Genomic DNA, 10,119 nt, shown 5'->3' on the forward strand with positions numbered 1-10,119 from the left:
CTCTGCTTTCTGACTTCCAAGGTAAGTTCACTGTAAGGACAAGCTTTGGGACAATATTTCCCTGTTACTTCTTGTGTATCAGGCAGAATACTGAACATGTGGATGAGTAAAGAGAGGTTTTAATTAATTTTACCATAAAAAGTAATGAATGATGTCTTAAAATCATGAGAAATTGACAAACATGGGGAAAATGAAATGCTTTCCTAAATCTCTCTCATCTCTAAGTGTAATCACTGTTAGGTTTGGGGGATATTCTTCCATATAGTTCGCTATTCATATACAAATAGAATTGGAAGATTTATTAGCTTTAAGATTGTCACTGCTTAAGTTTCTATTTGATACTGAAGTCTGTAATCGATTCTTTTTTTTTTGGTACGCAGGCCTTTCACTGCTGTGGCCTCTCCCGTTGCGGAGCACAGGCTCCGGACGCGCAGGCTCAGCGGCCATGGCTCACGGGCCCAGCCGCTCCGTGGCATGTGGGATCTTCCCAGACCGGGGCACGAACCCACGTCCCCTGCATCTGCAGGTGGACTCCCGACCACTGCACCATCAGGGAAGCCCTGTAATCGATTCTTGAGCTTGATAGAATTTTTGTCTTGATTTTCAAAAGTTTAGAAACCATAGACGTTTCATAAATTAAAAGCCATTATTTTCTGCATATATATTTTAGGAAATCTTCAAACTTTCATTATAATCTGAGGTTACTAATATTTAAAAATTTAGAAATTATTTACTAAGCATATATTTTGTCTTGTGGGTAATGAAATATTTGAATGAAGATAAATTGTTGAAAAATTAGAAAGTAGATTGGAGATGTGTGGTACTGGAGACAAGGAGGCAGGTTAAGAAGTGTGTCTATGGATAGGAAAGATTCTCGTTAACAGCATGGCCAGGCCACAGGAAGAACTGGAATATCATTCACTGCAGCTCAGTTTGCAACAGTAGTTACTTTTTGCTGAGAGTGGGTCTGAAGACAATTCTGATAGTCTGCTCTGATCATGACCCAGGCCTTCTTTCCATCTCAAATTCAAACTGTCATCAGAGAATGAATTTGGTTGGATTCATTAGTCATTATCCAGTATAGAATGCAGCAGTTAGAGGCTGCCTCTAAGATCTCTGCACTTCCTCTGTATGGTGCCTTTGGGATAGGATCCACCACTGGTCCAATTAACCACGTCCATGGTGGTGGACCAGTGTAGCGCATTGTATGGTGATTGCTCCATAATTAATCCCTCAAAATGTATCTGTGAATATTGGAGACATTTTAGGGATTTTTAATGAATGGCAGTATAATTAAAAGGCTGCATTTGTAGCCTTGCATTAGAAGGCACTAACATGGGAGCCTAGATAATGGGCCCTTTAGTGGATCAAATTTTTTGCCCAGTTTCTTGCCCTTCCAAAAGGGAAGGCATTATCCATGCCTTTTGCTTTTTTTTCTTTTTTTCATTGAAGGCAATGTTTTAATATATAATATATTTATCTTTATGCCAATTTATATGGAGGATAGGGTCCACAAAGTGAAAAGTGCTTATTAGGTCCTACAAAAGTTACCATGTGGCCCTGCATTCCAGTCTTGGGTGGGGCATGTGGGGCGCAAGTCAGTGTTCAAACTTCTACCTCCTGGATGGTCTTTGGGACCCATTTCAGCTGATTCAGTGTACCTGTTCTCAGTCTCAGCCTGTACAGTCATCCAGAATTTGGTAAAACACATTGAGTGCTTTTCTGGGAAAGCAAGCCCAAGGCTTTTTATTAAATTCTCAGAGGAGTCCAGAAAGATGTAGCATTGCTTTTCAGAATTGCTGTGTTGAAGTGAGAGGCACGTAAAATGATGCAGGATAACTCAGAGAGGCACAGTGATGATGGTGATGGATAGATATGCCCAGATGATGCAGAGTGACACTGTGGTGACCCTCAAAGTCTCGTAGAATGCTGTGATGACATAAAAAGAGTGTGCTGACACAAGAGGTGCATGATGCCTTGGAAGACTTTGGAAAACGTGGTTTGCTTTCCAGTTTCTTCCTTGGGTCCTCGAGGCAATGGGGCTTGGGTCCAGACAGGATCTCTCTGAAGTTGGGTCTCTGAAGGACCTCTCTGAAGTTGGGTCTTTTTTTGTGTTTATTAGATCCAATAAAATGGCACTCTCAATAATTATATTTGAGTGTCTGATATTTAAAAATTCTATGTTCTGTTAAAACTATCCAGTGGGCAAGGAAGAATTGAAAGACATTTTTATTTAACCCAAAAGATAGTCTGAAAGAGCCAGTACTTTTACTGCAAGTGTGTTGAACTATGAAGGAAAATCTTAAACTTGTATTTACCACCCAGAAGGATGTCTGGGCTTCATGATCCTGGATCCTGGACATGCCTGGATCCACAGACTGTGATGATGTCATTAGGGCTCAATCCACTCTTTCTCTTGTGTTTTTATGAAAGCTCTTCCATGTGGTGGCAAGATGGCTTCAAAAGGATTGGGCTTATAGCCTGTTACCTTAACAATCAAAAGGAAAGAACATCCAGCAATTTTCCCAATGAGTAAAGCAAAAATACTTTCTAAAGTTCTTATTCTTGCTTGGATCACTTGTCTATCTGTGAACTGATCACAGTGATTAGGACAATTAAATAGTATGACTGCATATGTATGAATCATGTGAATCAGAGATGAGATCAATCTATATCCCCATGCCCCAAACTGAGAGGTTACAGGGTAGTTTTTCAGAGGGAAATCAAGAAGTTCTTCCAGAATTAGGGCGAATGAATAATAAGCAGCCAGAAACTGCAGATGACAACTATAGATACTGAGAGGAAGAAATTAGAGACCTTTTTTTGCTTGAACTCAAGTTTAAGTAATAATGACAGTAGTATGATTTGCAAGTTTAGAACTCGTAGTTATAAAGAGAGTGTGAAGGTAACTGTCCCCGTTGCAGTTTAACTCATGACACTGATACTCTTGGGACCTAAAATAGTTTTCAACAAATATAGTTATCTCCACTGAATGCCAGTAATCTCTTCCTGAAAATCAGTTGTTCTACATGGAAACACTAACCAAGAGCCTAGTTCTCATTATTCTTAAGTGGGGAAAAAATAGTGCATTTCACAAAAACCCAGGCCTCAACAATATTCTAAAATGTAACTAAAATCAGAAATGTCTATAACACATTATCGTATTAGAATGTAAGAAGCTGAAAATATGATTTTCTGACCACCAAACAATAGTTTATAATTAAAGGTACTTTGTACATGACAAATAGGATGCTTATCCCCTTCACTGGTAATTTTGCAAAATCTATTCACCTGATTATGACAGTCTAATAATTCAATATGGAATGCAGTTCAAGATTTTCCCACATTTTTTTAAATTAAAAATATTATATTGAGTTTGGGGAATAAAAATTTACATTATTTTCCCATTATAAACACTGGTTAAAAATGTTTTCAGAGGTATATACCGTCTATGAAATTTGGCTTGTATTTTGTGTGTATATATGTGTGTGTGTGTAATTTTCTGTATAACGTTTTGATATTTTAAAAAAACATTTCTGGCTGGAGAGAGATTGCCCCTTCCAGGATTAGCTAATTCCCAATGACAATAGCAACTTGCCTCTAAAAATTCCTTTCATATAAAGTTGACCCTTGAACAACAGAGGGGTTGGGGCACTGACCTCCTTCACAATCAAAAATGTGTGTACTGCTATCTCTGCCTCAAAACCAAAGGGACTGATTAATGACTCACCCCAGGGCAAGAAGCTGAAACGGTTTGGATAGAATCAGGACTCAAACCCTAGGTTTCTTTTTATTCCACATATTGTGATCTCTAATCAAACACAAACTTTTCCCCAAGCTTAGTTAATTTAAAGATCTGTAAAATGAAAATACATGTACTATATTTATTGAAAAAAACCCCCACATATAAGTGGACAATTAGTTGTCAAACATTGACAATAAGTTTCACAAGGTGATTCAAACCCATGTTGTTCAAGGGTCAACTGTACACACCAACCAATCCTGCTTGTACCCCCAAGTACCTCCTTATTTGGTTCTCACACACCAAGCCAGTATTTCCTTAGCCCTAAATTATCCTTGGGCCAAGTACCCAGCAACTAGAGACCACTCCTATGCCCCAAAGCCTGCTGGAGTTATTTAAACTACTCAGTCTGAAACTGTTTATTGTGCCTTGTTTTGCCTTTCCTGTGGACACCCCAATAAAGACTGTGGCCTAAGCTCCCCTCTTGCTCCATTCTTCTGCTCTGACCCCCCTAGTGACTTCCCTGTGACCTTGTGTGGCATGCAGAAACCCCTTTTCTAGCCCTGTAACGTAAACTTTACCAAGTTTCATTCTCATCTCTTGCTTTGGCTGCACCGACTTTATCATGCCATATCCAACATATACATTTTTAAAATTTGAGTATAAAAAAACCAAGAGATGTTTTGCTAAGGAAATGTTGACTGGAGAGATTTCTGCAGGGTTCTTACAGTGTGCTTGTTTTGGAAACTTGAGAGGAGCCTATTATAGGAAAAAGAGATGATGGTATATAATATTGGTGAGTTATTGGCTGGATACTACTTGAGGCTTGGAATAATGCTTGGTAAAAACAGTAACAAAATATGTATACTCAGGTTTCAGAGTAACTAGAAATGAGGGTTGAGTTCTATTTTTCACAACTCTCCTAAACAATGTGTAATACTTTAAAAATGAGTGGCTGTTGCCTGAGCCAAATGTTAGAGTAAAGAAGTTTTAGTAAGGAGGGAAAGCAAGTCTATGATAACTAAAAATGCATCATATTAAGACAAGGTAAAAGTAAGATATAAATACTAAAAAGAATCTTTCTGAACTTATGAGCAATTGCAGTTCTGCAATCCTTAGGTGAGGAAAAGAATTCATAGCCTGGCAAGTTTGTCAGAAGGCAGCTGTGAAAATAGAGGTGAAATATTCAGATTGGAGCTAGTAGTTGAGTAAAGAAAACAAAAACAACACTTTAAACCACTTTTGACAACAAAATAAACAATTTTTTAATGATATGTCTTTTTCCACCTCAAGTGTCTCTCACCAAGGAAAGAGAAACACTTCTAAGGTCTAACAGAAAGCATGGGGTAAGAATAATTACTTTATTAGTATGCTGTGGAGGAAAGAGGATGAGTTTTATTGTTACACAAACCTGCATCCTCCCAATTTCTAGGGACCCAGGAAGGATATTTTTAGGGAGATGATGATAGGAATATCTTAAGTTCTATGAGACTTGGTCTCTTTACTGGTAAAATTACATAATATCTCAGATACCATAAGGCTACTGTGAATTTTAAATTCGGTTAAAATTGGAGAACCTATCACTTATTTTTTAATCATTAGCTCTACCATATTTATGTTAAAAATTAACTACAGAACAGACTCTGTATAGTAGTCCAATAAGATAAGGAGCTAAACTACAATCCACACCCATATTTTGAAGATTCTTCTTTTGCCATTTTAGTATGGTGTATTTGCTTTTTCTATATTCATAGAAGACAGAGAAAAAATAATTATGTACCTTTTTTCAGACTTTGTTGAAAACAGTCTGTGCTTAGAGCATGTATCACTATTCACCAGAATTTGTTCCGGCATGGTGAGCTCTTTCTTGACTGACAGGTTAATAAATTCAGCTTTGATATAGACTATTTTGTTGATCTCAATTCATTCTTCAACCATAGCACCTGAGTACACATTTACAACACCTCCACAATTAGTGGACATCTGATATAGCTCAGTTTTGGGCTCTTCGAATGGTAACTGTCTAATTCTTTGAGATGTCCTGTAGGGATCTGTTGACCTGAAAAAAATAGACTGCCAGATATTTCTACAGCAAAGATGGGTTTATTCAGGATCAGCAGAGAATTGCAATTTGGGGTCTGCAACCACGGCAAGCCATGTGCACATCCTGGCACAGCAAGGGAAGGAGAACATTTTCATAGAGGGGAAGATGAAGTTGGCTGACCTATAGTAAATAAGGAGTCCATGGCTTTTCATTGGCTGAGTCCTTGTCAGGTAAGAAGAGGAGTCTTTCTTCTTCCTGTTGGGCTCTGCTATCATTGCAGGGCATGAGAGCTCCCCCTTCTGGTCTCTCAACTCTATTTAATTGAGGTTTCTGTTTATTAATTTTTTTAGATCCAACAAGTAAATTTCATATTTTCCACCTACCCTTCAAATTTAGTGAAAATTCCTTTATTCTTTACTCTGTGATGTCTGGACAGATAGACAAGAACATTTTATTTATTGTATATATGACTTCGTTTGGCATTAGTTTTAGCTCCAAACTTGGTCATCCCTAACAAAATAGTTTCTTGTGTGTGTGTGTGTGTGTGTGTGTGTGTGTGTGTGTGTGTGTGTGTGTGTGTGTGTGTTTTCCTTAATAAACAATTTAACTAGAAGCTTTGGAACTCCTGAAATTCTGAAGTTTCCTGTGCCCACTGATGTTTCTTAAAATTTAGCTGCATTTCATTAATCCAGTACCTCTGTGATATTGTGATTTATAAGAAATCTGTATCTGGTCATTCAAATGACCAAAATATGTTTCTCATATATATTTGTTTTTTGTTCCTGGCTCTTGGCTCCTAAACTCTTGGAATTTCCTGTGATAAGAGCAATAAAGGTATCTTTTGTTATGTTAATAAGGTGATTTTGAAAAGCCCTTTGGTAATCAAAAGGTTCAGGGGGCTGGTTGCTAGGAGAACCAGCCTTGTGATTAGAGGGTTAGATATTCAGTTTCTCACCCCACCTCCCCCACCTCTTGTGGGAGTGGGGCTAGAGATTGAATTCAATCGCCAGTGGCCAGGGATTTAATCAATCTAGCAGAGTACTGAAGCCTCCTAAAAACCCAAAAGCACAGGGTTTGGAGAACTTCCAGGTAGGTGAGCACATGGAGATTTGGGAAGAGAACATAGAAGCTTTGAGCCCTTTCCCCATACCTTGCCTCATGCATCTCTTTCATCTGACTGTTTCTGAATTATTGCCTTTTACCATAAACTGGTAATCTAGTGAGTAAATAGGTTTCCTGGGTTCTGTGAGTTGCTCTAGCAAATTAACCAAACCCAAGGAGAAGGTCTTGGGAACTTCTGTTTATTTATAGCCAGTTGTTGAGAAGTACAGATAACAACCTGGGCTTGGGACTGGCATCTGAAGTGGGGGAAGGACTAGTTTTGTAGGAATGAACCCTTAATCTGTGGGTTCTGATGCTATCTCCAGGTAGATAGTGCCAGAACTGGGTTGAATTACCTGAAACCAGGGCTTCTGATAATTATTTGTTGGTGTGGTGGGAACCCCCTCACCACACTCATGTTGGAATTAGGACCAGGAACTCAAAAGAATTTCCTTGCTCTTTGGTTCCCTTTTGTATCTTCTGAACTGCTGGGATTCCTCATGGTGTTGCTATATCCAAGCCTAAATTTCAGAAAGAGACCCATAATCTGAATGTTTTACTTCTTAGCAGAGAACACACTTCAGTGATCCCAATAAAGTTTCCAAAGGAATCACTCAATAAATAGTTATAGAAAAAACTGATAGTAAGGTGGTTACTATCGTAACTTAACAGCAGCCTTCTAGAAACTGGTTCCATAAGCAAACTCTAAGAGTAGGGATTTTAGACTGTGAAAGAGAACTCTGGGCTGGTGGCCCTCAAATTATCTGCCATTGCTTTATTCTGTCAATAACTTAGAATTTAAACCAGTAGAAATATTTTTCCTCAAATAAAGTTAAATAAATTGTGACAACATTTCTTCACAAGCAGGCTAAATCATGAAGAATATAACATCAGTTTCCTAATAAATGTGAGGTTTGGAAGGAGAAGTAAAACAATGGTAAAAAGAGAGAAAGGAGAGAAAGAGAATGGAAATTCAACAGCTCTTGGAAATAACTCATTGTGATGCTCAGAAAATGTGTATGGGCAGGAAGTTTAGTTTTCTTTAAATACAAAGTTATATCTCACATATTTTTGGTAATATTATTTTTACTTGTGGCCTCCAGATAAAATAAGTGTAGTTTTAGATATGTTTCACATGAACAAAATGAACAAGGATCTTTACTTACAAGTCTTTTCAGTAATCCATAATGAAAGTATTCAGTTTCCTAAGTTGTTTTTATTCCCTCATCTCACCAAAAGACAGAATCCTTATTTAGTCTTTTCAGATTTCTGGGTAGGAGATTTAAAGCTTTATGTGAGCAAGTCAATACTTTCCTTTGAACATCTTGCTGATAAGTCTTCCTTTATGAAACACATGATTAGTCCTGAATTTGAACAAAAAGACTCATCAAACTCATCTCTGGGTTTCTTTCATTTGAAACACTGAAATTTTATGTAACATTGGTGTAGTAAAGCTTTTATTTCTTCATAAAAGTCACTTGGATTTAACATAATTCCTTTGGATTCTTTCTATTATAAGAAAAGGTAGTTGTCTGATTTAAAAAAAAAAGAAAGAAAAGAAAAAAACCCCCCTGAATTTTATTCTAATGATTTAGCTTGTATCATTTCACTTATGGGCCTTTCTCAAACATTCTAGGAGAAATTAGTTGATGAGTCACTAAAATCAAAATGCCTAAGGGTATTTTCTGTAGGCTAAATGAATTTCTGAACCTAAATTAAACAAACATTTTTAATATATAAAATTTCCTAATTAATTTTACTTTATCTCTTGTTAGTAGTAAGATATGGATAATACTAATTTGGTAGAATGTGGTTAGATTGGTTTCAAAGTTTCTCTTCAGGGTATGGCATAGGCTTTTGTTTTTTAATGAACAAAACATATACTATGTACACACAACACTACACTTATATTACATAACTTCATTTGTTTCTTCAGAAAACGTTGATACTTCTTCCAGGTCTCATCATATTCCTTTTTTTGGCTGCCACTGCTTCAGCAAAGTTTAGTGACCTTAGGGGTCAGTATGCTATTTGGATACATTTCTCTGTGCAGTTGGACCATGAGCTTTCTTTTTACTGAACTTCCTTCTCTTTGTATGCTCCTCTGTAAGTCTGGGATGGGTGGTACGCTGTTGAGACAGTATTTGTTGGAGGAGGTCCTTGAGAGGACATGACTGCTGGTTAACACCCGAGCAGGACCCGGGCAATTGGAGACTGCTTACCCCCATTCTGCCCACCATTCCCATAGCTAGAGCCATTTCAAAGATGCAACTTTGAGACTATCTGGACTCTATACATGACTGAACCCTGTTAAGGCCTTTATATAAACTTTTAAGATTCTGGTGGGTGGATGTGGAGATCTATTCATCTTGTGGCTGCCCAAGACAAGCACATGTAAGTTCCCTTGCTTATTAAAGCTGCCACCTGCAATCTGGAAGGGTCTGCCTCTTTCTCCAGTCCCTCCTTGCCCTCTGTGTATGAGGGCCAGTTTCACATTTCACCCAGAGAAGCTCCTGAGTTTGCAAACCGACAGTATTTTTCCAGTGTTTTTACTTTAAAAGATTGTAAGCAAATCTGGACCTAACATTCCTGGAGAATCTGAGACAAATCTTTTTTGACTACTGCCGAAAGTTAATGATAACAAGTCATTAACTTAAAATATTATGTAATTTTAAAGAGTACCTGATGAGGACAATCATAAATAATAATGACAAGAGGAAAGATATTGAAAGTTTAATACAGAAACATGAAGAAATTAAGGCTCAACTCTTGTTTCTTTGTTTCATTAATACCTCCATGAAGGCACTCTCTGTAGAAAGAGTATGAGTTTTTTTTAATATGTTATTAAATTTTATTTTCTTGTCAAGAAGCCTTTGATATGACCACAGTTAAAGAATTCCCTCTTCTGTGACCAATTCATAAAAGTTACTGACAATTTTCTTAGGTTTTTTTTCATTGAAGTATAGTTGATTTACAATATTATTTTAGTTTCAGGTGTACAACACAGCAATTCAGTATTTTTGTAGATTATATACCATTTAAAGTTATAAAATATTGGCTATATTCCCTTTGCTGTACAATATATCCTTGTAGTTTATTTTATCAATATACAGAGCAGTTTGTACCTCTTAATCTCCTACCACTGTCTTGCCCCTCCCCCCTTTCCCTCTCCCCACTGGTAACCACTAGTGTATTCTCTGTATCTGTGAGTTTGTTTCTGTTTTGCTATGTT

Source organism: Phocoena phocoena, chromosome 11 (genome assembly GCF_963924675.1).
Source record: "Phocoena phocoena chromosome 11, mPhoPho1.1, whole genome shotgun sequence".
NCBI classification, from domain to species: domain Eukaryota; kingdom Metazoa; phylum Chordata; class Mammalia; order Artiodactyla; family Phocoenidae; genus Phocoena; species Phocoena phocoena.